Below are 13,083 nucleotides of genomic sequence, written 5' to 3'. Positions count from 1 at the left end.
ACATGGTGGCTGGCTTTCTCTGGAGTGTTCCAAGAGTCTTAGGTAGAAGTTACAAAGTTTCTTGTGACCCAGCCTGGGAAGCTACACAGTGTCACTTCCATCATGACTAAAAGCAAATCACAAGCCAGCTTGGATTTAAGGGGAGGCACCATGTAAAGGTGTGAATGTCAGGAGGTGTGGCTGCTGGGGGGTCATCTCTGAGGACCAACTACTACAGGGGAGAAGAGGAAATGTGGTGAAGTAGGCAGGCCAGAAGACTTGATACTGGCTCTACCGGTCCAGAAATGGACGAGATGGTCTGGAAGGTTCTTCTAGTACCGACAGACCTGGGCTTGGGTCTCTGGAAGCTCAAGGCCAGCTTTGTCCTCCAGGCTGGGTCTCTGGTGGGGTAGGTGGACCAGTTACCTGCCACCAACTCCCAGAGTCTGTGACCCCCAGCTAGCCTCCCAGCCATGAGAATTGAGAACAGCTGGAGCTTTAAGGCCTCGGTTTCAGAAACAAATAATCGCCCTCCCTAGCCATCTCTAGGCACATTATTCACAAGTTCATTACTGTTTAATTTAATCACCAAATGTCAGACGAATGCCATTTATCCTGCCTTCTCACCAGAGGTTTACCTATTTATTTTACATTTCAAATGAATTGCTCATTATTCTGTCATTTGGGTCTTTATTTTGTAATTCATTTGGCAAGTCCCGGCAAGTTGAAAATGGTGCTGTATTGAACAGAGTACCTTCTGGGCCCAGTCCCAGGGGTCCCTTCCCTGAAAGCCACCCCCGCCTCCCAGTATCCCTCCTCGGGAGGCCAGCCTGGACACTCTCCACCTTCCTGATGGGTAATGGAGAGAGATGCAGCATTCTGCTCTTCTCTCAAGTCCAAACCCCACATCCATGATGCACAGATATGCACGCCAAAGGCTGAGGAAGGCAAGAAGCTCAGGACGGAGAGTTCAACTGTCCATGCCGTAGGTGGGTTGCCCATTTGTGCTGATTCCCATGCTGTGGTCCCTAGCCATGGCCCTCACCGACCAAATCATTTATTGTGGTGCTTGAGGCTACAAGTCCAAGTATCTTCAGTTCAAGAAGTTGGAAGATGAGGTCCCCAGATGCCTGGACGTTTATGGTGAAGGGATTCCATAGGCCACCGGCTTCTTTGAAGTGATGGCAGCGGGGACGTTGGTTCACTCCAAGAAGAGAGGTGATGGCTACATAAACATGGAGAGCAAGTTTCTGAAACTGGTGGCCTCCATCCAAGCTGCTTTGGATGGGCCAGTGACCTTGGCCCAGACCCTCACAGCAGATGCTTCAAGACAGGAAGGATTGGAAGGTCTTGTGGATGCCTGGTCTTTCCTTGATGTCCCTTGTGGCCACTGAGTGGGGGCAGAAACTGACACCCCTGATCCTTGCATGTGCATGTGTGTCTGTCTGTCCGTGTGAGTATCTGTGTGTGTAGGTGTCTCTGTGTGAGTTGCAGATTTCAACAGTGCTGGCAACAGCTCACTATTCAATAAACATTGGAGGAGTTTAAAAAAAAATAAAGAAAGAAAGCTCGGGATGGGCCGTGCAATGAACAGACTTTGGTTAGAGTTCCGCCTTTGCCGCTTGGTTATCATCCTTGGACCTTCATTCCCTTGGGCAGATGGCTTAACTTCTCTGAGCCCATTTAGTCGTCTGTAAAATGGGAGGGTTGCAGATTTTGGCTCCTGCAGGGTGGTTGGGAAGGTTCAGTGGGATGAGGCATGTCCAGTGCTCCCCCACTGCTGGGCACACAGGTAGCGCTCCCTGAGGGAGGCATGAGCTCATTTTCTCTTAACCTCAAAGTAAACTAGGATGACCCAAATCAGCCCTTGCCAGGTGCAGGGGATTAAAGTCCGAGGACTTGAGAAAATTAATGCAACAGGCAGTACCAGGAACCCACCAGGCTGGTGCTGACCCCATCCCTTAGCCTCAAGTCTGGCCGGGAGGCTCCCAGTTGCCAATGTGTCCCTACAGCCCTCTCAGGCTTCTTCGCTGCTGCCTAAGAATGGGTGCTGAGCCAGCCCCCCACCCCCACCCCGGGAAGACCCTCAGTCTAAGTCACCAATAGTCTCTCACCCAGCATGCACCTCTGCATTGCAAAGCCTCTCATGCCTCCAGTCCCCTTTATGGGCTGTGCAGCAGAGCCAGAAAATCAGTTGGACTCCCTTCAAAATCGCTGGGGGGACCCCCCTCGTCAAGATTCCGATTCTTAAGCCTGGGGTCAGGTCAGGGGTGAATCTCAGGGGACTCAGAACAACTGCTTTGTGTGTGTCCTTCTCTAGCCCAGAAGCTTCCCTGGCCTCTTGGAGTCTTGAAAAAAAAAATTTTTTTTTTTATTTGCTTTTCTAATTATAAGATCAATACCTGTATGTCGGAGGAGACTGGGGAAAGCACAGAAAAACCCACGTGAGGGAAAATGGCAATCTTACTCCCAGGGAGTGCGAACGTTCCCTGTGATCACTCCCAGTCTTTTGTCTGTGTGCATATTACACGTAATACGTCGTCTCCAATGTGTACTGTACTGTTTCAGCCTATCTCTTCAGTTAAGGGAACAATGCCCATAAATGTTCCTCCCCAGTGTCTGTTCCTGTCTTCCATGCCCACTCTGGGACTGGCTCATTATTTCTTCCTCTCTCTGGCAGATTTGCCTTCTCCCTCCTGTATCCTAATCTTCAGCCAGCGTCCTCGGGTTCCCCATCCACAGATACAACTCCTCTTCTTCCTTCCTCTCCCCAAGCCATAGTCCTCGTTCTCTCTTCACTGCATTTTCTGAAACAGCGAACTTCCCTCCCCACCCTCTGCCCAGGTCTCCCCTTAGCGTACTCACTTCCTGACCCCAAAACTGAGGCTCTTGACTCTCGCCACCCCTGAGAGGCACCAGGGCAGGACCATCCCTGGGAAAGAACTAGAATGCCAGCTACACGTGGACTTGAACATGTCCTAGCCACCTTCAAAAAGTAAAAAGAGACAAGTAAAATTAATTTTAATAATATATTTCATTTAACTCAGTATATCCAAACTGGTATCATTTCAACCTGTAACATGTAATTAATAAAAAAATTATCAGTGGACAGGCACCTGGGTGGCTCAGTCGTTAAGCGTCTGCCTTTGGCTCGGGTCATGATCCCAGGGTCCTGGGATCCAGCCCCGCCTTGGGCTCCCTGCTTGGTGGGAAGCCTGCTTCACCCTCTCCCACTACCCCAGCTTGTGTTCCCTTTCTCGCTGTGTCTATCTCTATCAAATAAATAAAATCTTTAAAAAATTATTAGTGGAGTATTTCTTATTCTTTTTTTTGTACTAGCTCTTCGAGATCTGATGTGTATTTTGCACCTCTAGCCCAACTCCATAACCATATTTCAAGTGTGCAGTAGCCAGGTGTAGGCAGTGACTATGGTATTGGATGACATGTGCCCAGGGGACTCACCAAGAACCCGATGGTAAAATCTACTCATCTCCTTTCAGGGAACCAATTCCCACACTGTGTTCCTGTGTCTAACACAGCTCCTATGTTGCCCTTTCTTTCATCTTCCCATATGACATCTTCATTTCTTTTTCTAAAATTATTTTTATTTACATATAATGTATTATTTGTCCCAGGGGTACAGGTCTGTGAATCGTCAGGCTTACACATTTCACAGCACTCACCAAAGCACATACCCTCCCCAATGTCCGTAACCCAGCCACCCTATCCCCCCTCTCTCAAGCAACCCTCAGCTTGTTTCGTGAGATTAAGAGTCTCTTATGGTTTGTCTCCCTCCCGATCCCATCTTGTTTCATTTTTTCCTTCCCTGCCCCCCCACAAACCCCCACCCTGTCTCTCAAATTCCTCATATCAGAGAGATCATATGATAATTGTCTTTCTCTGATTGACTTATTTTGCTCAGCATAATACCCTTTAGTTCCATCCTCGTCGTTGTAAATGGCAAGATTTCATTTTTTGATGGCTGCATAGTATTCCATTGTACATATATACACCACAGCTTCTTTATCCATTCATCTGTTGATGGACATCTAGGTTCTTTCCATGGTTTGACTATTGTGGACATTGCTGCTATAAACATTTAGGTGCACGTGCCCCTTCAGATCACTACATTTGTATCTTTAGGGTAAATACCCAGTAGTGCGAGTGCTGGGTCAGAGGGTAGCTCTATTTTCAACTTTTTGAGGAACCTCCATGCTGTTTTCTAGAGTAGCTGCACTAGCTTGCATTCTCACCAACAGTGTAAGAGGGTTCCCCTTTCTCCACATCCTCTCCAACATCTGTCGTTTCCTGACTTGTTAATTTTAGCTATTCTGACGGCTGTGAGGTGGTATCTCATTGTGGTTTGATTTGTATTTCCCTGATGTCGAGTGATGTGGAGCACTTTTTCATGTGTCTGTTGGCCATCTGGATGTCTTCTTTGCAGAAATGTCTGTTCATGTCTTCTGCCCATTTCTTGATTGGGTTATTTGTTCTTTGGGTGTTGAGTTTGCTAAGCTCTTTATAGATTTTGGATACTAACCCTTTATCTGATATGTCATTTGCAAATATCTTCTCCCATTCTGTCAGTTGTCTTTTGGTTTTGTTGACTATTTCCTTTGCTGTGCAAAAGCTTTTGATCTTGATAAAGTCCCAGTAGTTCATTTTCGCCCTTGCTTCCCTTGCCTTTGGCAATGTTTCTAGGAAGAAGGTGCTGTGGCTGAGGTCAAAGAGGTTGCTGCCTGTGTTCTCCTCAAGGATTTTGATGGATTCCTTTCTCACATTGAGGACCTTCATCCATTTTGAGTCTATTTTTGTGTGTGGTGTAAGGAAATGGTCCAGTTCCATTCTTCTGCATGTGACTATCCAATTTTCCCAACACCATTTGTTGAAGAGACTGTCTTTTATCCCTTGGACATTCTTTCCTGCTTTGTTGAAGATTAGTTGACCATAGAGTTGAGGGTCTGTTTCTGGGCTCTCTATTCTGTTCCATTGATCTATGTGTCTATTTTTGTGCCAATATCATACTGTCTTGATGATTACAGCTTTGTAATAGAGCTTGAAGTCTGGAATTGTGAAGTCACCAACTTGGGCTTTCTTTTTCAACATTCCTCTGGCGACTGGGGTCTTTTCTGGTTCCATATAAATTTTAGGATTATTTGTTCCATTTCTTTGAGAAAAATTGATGGTATTTTGATAGGTATTGCATTAAATGTGTAGATTTCTTTAGGTAGCATAGACATTTCACAGTATTTGTTCTTCCAAATGGAGCATTTTTCCATTTCTTTGTGTCTTCTTCAATTTCTTTCATAAGTACTTTTTAGTTTTCTAGGTACAGATTCTTTGCCTCTTTGGTTAGGTTTATTCCTAGGTATCTTATGGTTTTGGGTGGACATCTTTATTTCTGAAACTTCTTTTATGATGTTAGTAACATGTGATAGTAAATACCAGAAACAACCAGAGATGGTGATCTAGATTTTTCTTAAAGATTTTATTTATTTATTTGACACACAGAGAGAGATAGTGGGAGAGAGCACAACCAGGGGGAGAGGGAGAAATAGGCTCTCCGCTGAGCAGGGAGCCTAACGTGGGCCTCGATCCCAGGACCCTGGGATCACGACCTGAGCTGAAGGCAACTGCTTCACCGACTGAGCCACCCAGGTGCCCCTAAATTTTCGAAATCAGGTCTTAGGAGATAAGCTGTCCTGGTCAGGCAGAGGAATCACCTTGTCTTAGGGTTAATTATGGTAAGAGGACAAGAATAGCAACTGTTGAGACGTGTTGAGAATCAAAGGGAAGGTCCCAAGGGAAGCTGGGTTTGGAATTTGTGCTATGAAAATAAGCAGGATGATGGAGAAGGGACATACTCAGATCCTCTGCCTGGTGTAATGAGGCAAGGCCACTCAGCTAGTTGCAGAACAAAATGGGGACATTTCTCAGGGTCCTCAGTGGTCTGTAGAATCATCAGGGCCTGAAGACCCAGACTCCAGTTTGAGGTTTCAGCATTGACTTCTATAATCACACAGCAGAGCTGGGCCACCAATGGGGAGGTTGTCACTTTCACATTCAGGAAACTTCTTGTGGAGTTGGTGGGAGGGGGAAGTGCTGCTCTTCTGGGGGCCGGTTCCAGATTGACACCACTGCCACCCTGACCCAGATGCTGAATCAGGATGCAGCTGCCACTGTGCATACCAGCAACACCGGGGTCCTGAGCTCTGTCAGGTCACTGATTTCAGGGCACTGGAACTCCCCAGAAGTGGAGCTATAGTCACCAGACAGAAATAGCCAAAGCAGTCAAGTCCCACGGAGGTCAGTGTTTAGAAAAGAAGAGAGGTTTACATTTAAGAGGTGGAAGGAAGGGCGCCTGGGTGGCTCAGTCAGTTAACCATCTTACTTCAGCTCAGGTCGTGATCCCCGGGTCTTGGGATTGAGTCCTGCATCAGACTCTCTGCTCAGTGGGGAGCCTGCTTCTCCCTCTGCCCTCCCCCTGCTCGTGGTCTCTCTCTTTCTCTCTCTCTCTCTCAAAAATAAATAAATACAAGTTTTTAAAAAAGACGTGGAAGGGAATCCGACTTCAGAATCCTGGCTTGCCACCTAAAAGATGGAAACGGTATTTGTACTAGTCCAGGCTACTGTTAACTAAATACCACACAGTGGGGGGGCTTAAATAACGGACACATGTTCCTCATAGTTCTAGAGGTTGAGTCTAAGAGCAAGATGCTGGCTGATCCATTTCCTGGCAAGGACTCTCTTCCTGGCTTGCAGAAGGCTGCCTTCCTCCAGTGTCCTCACATGGTGGGGAGAGGGAGAGGGAGAGGGAGACAGCTGGAGAGGGAGAAGGAGAGGGTGGGGGTGGGGAAGCAAGTTGTTTGGTGTCTCGTCTTCTAAGGGTCCCTGCCCTCACGACCTTGGCTAATCACCTCCCAAAGGGGCCACCTTCAAATCCCATCACACTGAGGGTGGGGGCTTCTACATATGAATTTCGGAAGGATGCAATTTATTCTGTGGGAGTATTTAAAAGCTGTAAGCTCCCTGAGGTGACTGAGCTGCAAGGGAGACTTTGGAATACAGTGGGGTTTTGAGGAGGGGGCAATTCCGACATTGGCAGAAGGGAGGGCACGTTAGAAGGGGGTTGAGTGGTTCTGGTGTCATTGAAACAACGCTACCTGAAGGTCCTAATGGACCACAAGGAGCTGATGTCCCACCACAGACACCCTCACTATCCATCACCAAGAAGAACCCCTATTGACACCGTGTTATAGTTCTTATTTATTTATTTATTTATTTATGGCACTTTTGGGGAGGGGCCAGAGGGAAGGAGGGTGGAGATAATCCCAAGCAGGCTCCACACTGAGTGTGGAGCCCAACGAAGGGTTCAATATCACGACCTTGAGATCATGACCTAAATTGAAATCAAGAGCTGGATGCTTAACCCACTGAGCCACCAAGGTGCCCCTCTTTATTTTTTTGAAGATTTTTGTCTTTAAGTAATCTCTGTACCCAACTTGAACTCACAACCCTGAGATCAAGAGTTGCATGCTATACCCACAGAGCCGGTCAGGAGCCCTGATTCTTGTATATTTTAATCAATAGCTATTAACAACCAAGAGAAAATATTGAGATCATTCTTGGCATGAATTGTTTTCCCATTTGCCATATTGTCAAATCTTTTCTCATGCCAGTAAACATTCACACCACCCGTTTAAACAGCTCCCGATATTTCAGTCTGGGTAAAACCACAATTTATGAACCAAATGCGTATTGTTCTGGACTTTTTAGAGTAAATGCAGAGGGATCCCGATTTCCCCCTATTAAAACAAAATTAGGAAGAACATTTCAGAAGCAAAATCTAATGATAAATGAATGAGAGAAAAATTGCTTTTGGGTACACATTACTACATTGTCCTCTAGAAAAATTATATCAAGTTATAACCACAGATCACGTTGGAGAGTGCTTGTTTCTCTAGGTCTTCAACAACACTGTATATTACCATTAATATTTTTTCTAATCTGATAGTGAAAAATCTCCCCACCCTTCCCCACTTCTTCCTCTGGCTTTACTGGTGGTCCTGTCTGCATCCCTCCCATTTCCCCTCTTATCCTACAAATGTCTGCCCTCCAGCTCTTTGTCTAACCACTTTCTTTTCTTCCTTCACATTCCCTTGTATATTTGAGCAAAACCAACCTCTGCAAACTTTCTCTGGCTGACACGCACCCCAAAAACCACCAGCACCGTGTCTATCCCATCTATGTCGACAAATAAATGTGTGATGAATGAGTGCATGAGAAAGAACCCTCGAAGAGAGAACTTGCAACCAAAAGTGGAGGGGCCATCCCTGGGACTTGTTGAAATCCCAGTGACCTCAAGGCGAAATTGTTCATGCTCAGTACAGTCAAGATTGTAGCAGTAAGAACAAAATAGAAAGCCGTATTTTAAAGAATCAGCTTCCAAGTAACTTCCTGCAACTTCCTGGGAGCACAAGACAGATTTGGAACAGAACTAGGTGGTAGTTCTTAGGAACCACATTCCACAGAAGAGGAGGAAAAGTTCACTACAGATCTCGTTTTAAAGATCTCCTGCAATACAATATTTTCGGGGATGTGCTTTGGTTCAATCTAAAAGTTTTGTTTCTACCCCCAACCAGGGTCTGACCAACTTATTTCTGTTTCTATGAATCTTTGGAAAATCAAAACCAAACAATAACAACCCCCCCCCATCTCTTCTCTGTGGGTGATCTCCAGAGTTCTTCTGTAGTCATTTCTCCTGAGCCTTACATGGGATGCTAACTAGATGTTCTGCTGGGACCTCAGACTCAAGATGCTGCCATGTTATTGGCCCCTCTTCTTCTTACTATTTTTTAAACGACTTTACTTGTAAGTAATCTCTACACCCGATGTAGGGCTCAAACTTACAACTCCAAGGTCATGAGTCACATGCTCCACCCACCAACCCAGCCAGGTGCCCCCTCCTTACTATTTCAATAGCTGACATTTATTGAGCTCTGTCTTAGGCTGAGTTTCCCTAGAGGCAGGCCCAGAGATCACTGATTGGGAGAAGCAAAGTTGGAAAAGGGAAGGGAAGGAAGCCAACGCAACCGGTGTTAATGAGCAGGTGACCGCTGTGGGCAAACAGACTCGCTTCTGGGGACCTCTGGGAGCCTTCTTAGAGCACAGTTGCCTGGTGAGGGGTAAAGAAGCTGGGGGTTTCTCTGACAACTCTTTTTTTTTTCCCTAAAGATTTATTTATTTATTTGAGAGAAGAGAGAGAGAGAGAGAGAACGGTGGGGGGGGACAGAGAGAGGGAATCCTCAAGCCGCCTCCATGCTGAGTGAAGAGTCCAACATGGGGCTCTGATCGCACGATCTTGAGATCATGACCTGAGCTGAAATCAAGAGTCAGATGCTTAACTGACTGAGCCACCCAGATGCCCCTCTGCCAACTCTAGACTGTCATCCCTGCAAGGGTCCAGGCAGCGAGTAAAGGCTTTAAGGAAGGACATACGGAGGCTGTTTGTAGGAAGCTGTTGGCTTTGGCAGGAAGGGTGCATGCCAGCGGGCCTGGAGGGCCACCCACAGCTTTTACTGCGAGAGCCTCTCAGGCATCAGGCGTTGTGCTGTTTGATGGCTCCTGCCATCTCCCAGGAAGTAGAGACTCGAGAAGACCATCTACAGATGGAGAAACCAAGGCTTGGAAATGCCAAAGGACTGACTCAGGCTCACACACGCCCAGGAGGTGAGCCAGCTTCGGACCGCAGAGCCCACTCCACACCTCCTGCCTCCCGTCACATGACTGTGCTCCCTCCAGCCAGGCCCCTCCTTCCAGGATGGCACCTGCTGAGGAAACAGGAAGCAGATGGAATTCATGAGCTTGGTTAGGGCCCATGCTGTGTGTTTCCTGACATCACAGGGTTCTTGCAATTTTCTGAGCTGTCAGTTCCCCCACTTGGCAGGATTTTAGACTCTGAAGTAGGAGTCATGCTCGCAAATTCCTTTTGAGGGGACGTGACTTGGGGCAGCGCTCTGAGACTTGGTAATTGCCTCAGCTTGATTCCGATGAAAGAAGATATGTGTGCGTGTGTGATACGTTACGGTGTTCTTTTTTTTTTCCTTGGCTGGAAAACAGCCAGTTTCTTGTGTTTTGAATGATATGTTCTAAAGGAGTTTCTTCCTCCATCTATTGGGTTCAAAACCTTGTGAGCAGTGAGAAGAGGGGTATTTTTATTCTGATTTCTTTCTCTTGTTTACTCTGCTCTTCCCTTTAATAGAACAGTAGCGGTAGTAGTAATAACAGTAGCTGTCGCGGAAGGAGGATTTAGTGCGTCTGTAAAATGCTCTCTATGTGTGCTAAATTGTGTATAGATTGGACATAGATGTGTATGGTTACTGTTATAGCTAACTATATAAGTATTGTATTATTTCATCTCCTCAATAACCTTGTGAGATATGCACCCCATTTTGCAGAAGGTAAAACCAAGGCTCGGAGAGGAGAAGTTGTTCCAGATCACCTAGCTCAGAGCGCGGAGCCTGGAGCTGAGAACGACTCCTGATGGTCCAAGTGCTGAAGCCCCGGGCTCCCACTCCTGCCTGCCTGGGCTCCCTCTCACCCACCCTAGCCTCCCTCTCATCCCAAATGTGATGCCCCTGTGTTTTGCTGACTCTTCCTCTGTCCCATTTTCCAGATGGGAACTCAGTGGAAGCTGCCCCCGCTTCTGCTCCGGCTTCTCTGGCACATTGGCAGCGAGGCTGGGAATTCCAGGGGAGGTCCTGGAACCTGGTTCCCCGCTCTATGGCCCTGCCCCCACTGCCCACGGCTTCTGCCCAGAGCCTCTCATCACAAATAAATATGTCACAGCTTGATTTGTGAAGGATGTCAGGACCATGGGTGATTTTTTCCCCCTTCTATTCTGATTTCCATTATTCTTGTTCCAGTGGAGGTGCACAGAAAAATAAGTAACAAAGGCATTTATCTTCTCTTTCTGTTCTCTCTCCTGGCTGTCTCCCTTCCATCACTGGCTTGTCTTGGATGTGAACACCATTTCACTAGCCCCAGCGGTGGCATGGAGCAACTCCCCACGTCCCCAGCCCCATCCCTGCTCTGCTTGGAGACTGTGGTTCTCTCTCTACCAGTCGACAGTTGCTCTGTGAAAATCTACATGTGAATGGCTCAGAAAAGATGTTCTAAAAATCTAACCAGCCAGAATATCAAAGGCAGGGAGACCTAGATCTTGTGCCCACTTACTGAGCTCCTGCTGTGGGTACACAGGGAAACCCGCCAAGGGTGAGAAGGGAGGAAGGACGGAGCCAAGTGCAGTTTCTCTCCCTCCAAGCTCTGTTGGGTCATTTGCTCATTCAACAAACATTCACTGAGCTATGTTCCAGGCACAGTTTTAAGCCCTGGGTATGGTGCAGGCCTGTATCCCTGCCTTTGTGGAGCCTAGATTCTAGTGGACAAAAAAGAAAATAGAGTAAGATAAATCAGGAAATGGGAAATAATAATAGTTTGTGAGACTGACAAAGTAAGGAGGAGGTGGGGCTGGTTGGGGGCTGGTTTGCAATTTGAAGCAGAGTGGTCCATGAGCACTATGGCCTTGGCCTATGAGCAAGGACCTGAAGTAAGGGTCGGTGTGAGCCATGTGGATCTGTGGGGGAAAGCACTCCCAGGGGAAGAGGTGGAGGAGGGAGGTGTTGGAGGGACATCAGGAATCCAGGGGGCCTGGAGCAGGGTGAGTGAGGGCTGAAGAAGTTCAGGCGAGAGAGGGACTGGGTGCCAGGGGTGCAGGAACTTGGGGCCACCATAAGGACTCTGGCTATGATCTGAGCAAGATGGGAGCCCTTGGAGGTTTGAAGCAGAGAGGGGGCATGCTGGGTCCCTCTAGCTGTTGTTCCTGGAGGGGAGCTGCAGGGAACCTGAGGGGGGACCAGCTGGGGCCTGCAGGGCAGTGGGGGTGGGGAGCCAGCAAACTCTCTGTGCATTTGAAGGTGGAGCCCCTGGGGCTCGCCGCTGGATCTGGATCGGCTGTGAGAGAGAGCTAAGGTAGAGTGACAACAAGGTTTTGGGTCTGGTCACCTGGAAGGAGGGAGTGGACTGATATGGAACAGGCTGGGAGAGCTGCCAGTTTGGGGAGAAGGGGGACTGCCTCTGTGGAGCGGGCATAACTTCTGGTGAGTCCTAAGGGAGCCTGGCCCCAGTCCCCATCTGCCACTTTCACCGCATGTGGCGCTCTCGGAGCCCACCTCCTCATCTCCTCTGTAGGACTTATCATGGGGATAATAATGGCCACTCACAGCTATCACATGCCTACTGTGTGCCAGACGCCCTGCTAAGCACTTTATGAACCTTAACTCACTAACTCTTCCTAGCAATCCTAGGGGGAGGAATAATTATCATCCTCACTTTAAAGAGTAGGAAATCGAGACACAGAGAGGTTAAGTTGTTTTCCCAAAGACACACAGCAAGTGAGCGTCAGACCCAGACAACGGGCTCCAGAAACCACCCCCTTTCCTCCTTCCCTCCTGGCCTTTGGCATGGGGTGAGACAATGGATGGAGCACGCTAGGGGCCCAGGCGAAACCCTTTTTCTCTGTTCTAGTCCCTTCTGATACCCTCAGTCCTCTTTCCACAAGTTCTCACATCCCAGATGAAGCTTGGACTGGTGAGGAGAGTGTGGGCAGAGGCAGGGGGTTGGGGGAGGCTGGAGGCTGCGCAGGGATGGTCAGCAGGAGTGTGCGTGCATGGTTGTCTGCCACAGCTAAGGGGACAGCCGTGTTGCTCAGGCCTCCCCCTGTAGGTGTGTCGGTGAGACCCCACGTTGTACTTAGCCTACAAAGAGTCAGACCATTTAAAGGGCAACTAGCAAAAGGTCTCAGATGTACGTTGAGGCAGCAGGTGTGTGGGTGAGTGTGTGTGTGTGTGTGTGTGTGTGTGTCCATATGTGTCTGTTTGTCTGTGGGTGCATGTGCATGTGAGGCCCCCAAGGCACGGGACCTTAGCCTGGGATGGAGGGTACTACTGCTAGGTTCTCTCTCTGGGGGCTGTAGCTAGAAAAGGGCATGAGGGAGACCTCTGGGTTCCTGCTAGCTTTCTGTATTTTGACTGGGCACTATTCGTC

The 13,083-nt window shown here is 48.0% G+C and overlaps 1 pseudogene; it reads left to right on the top strand.

The window, feature by feature from the left end:
- Positions 1–995: 995 nt before the first annotated feature.
- Positions 996–1,373, top strand: LOC116871338 (annotated as a pseudogene).
- The last annotated feature ends 11,710 nt before the right edge of the window (positions 1,374–13,083 follow it).

Source organism: Lontra canadensis, unplaced genomic scaffold (assembly GCF_010015895.1).
Source record: "Lontra canadensis isolate GAN:19392208 unplaced genomic scaffold, GSC_riverotter_1.0 scaffold25, whole genome shotgun sequence".
Classification (NCBI taxonomy): domain Eukaryota; kingdom Metazoa; phylum Chordata; class Mammalia; order Carnivora; family Mustelidae; genus Lontra; species Lontra canadensis.
The sequence above is the reverse complement of the archived record's forward strand: the minus strand, read 5'-3'. Positions and strand labels throughout refer to the sequence as shown.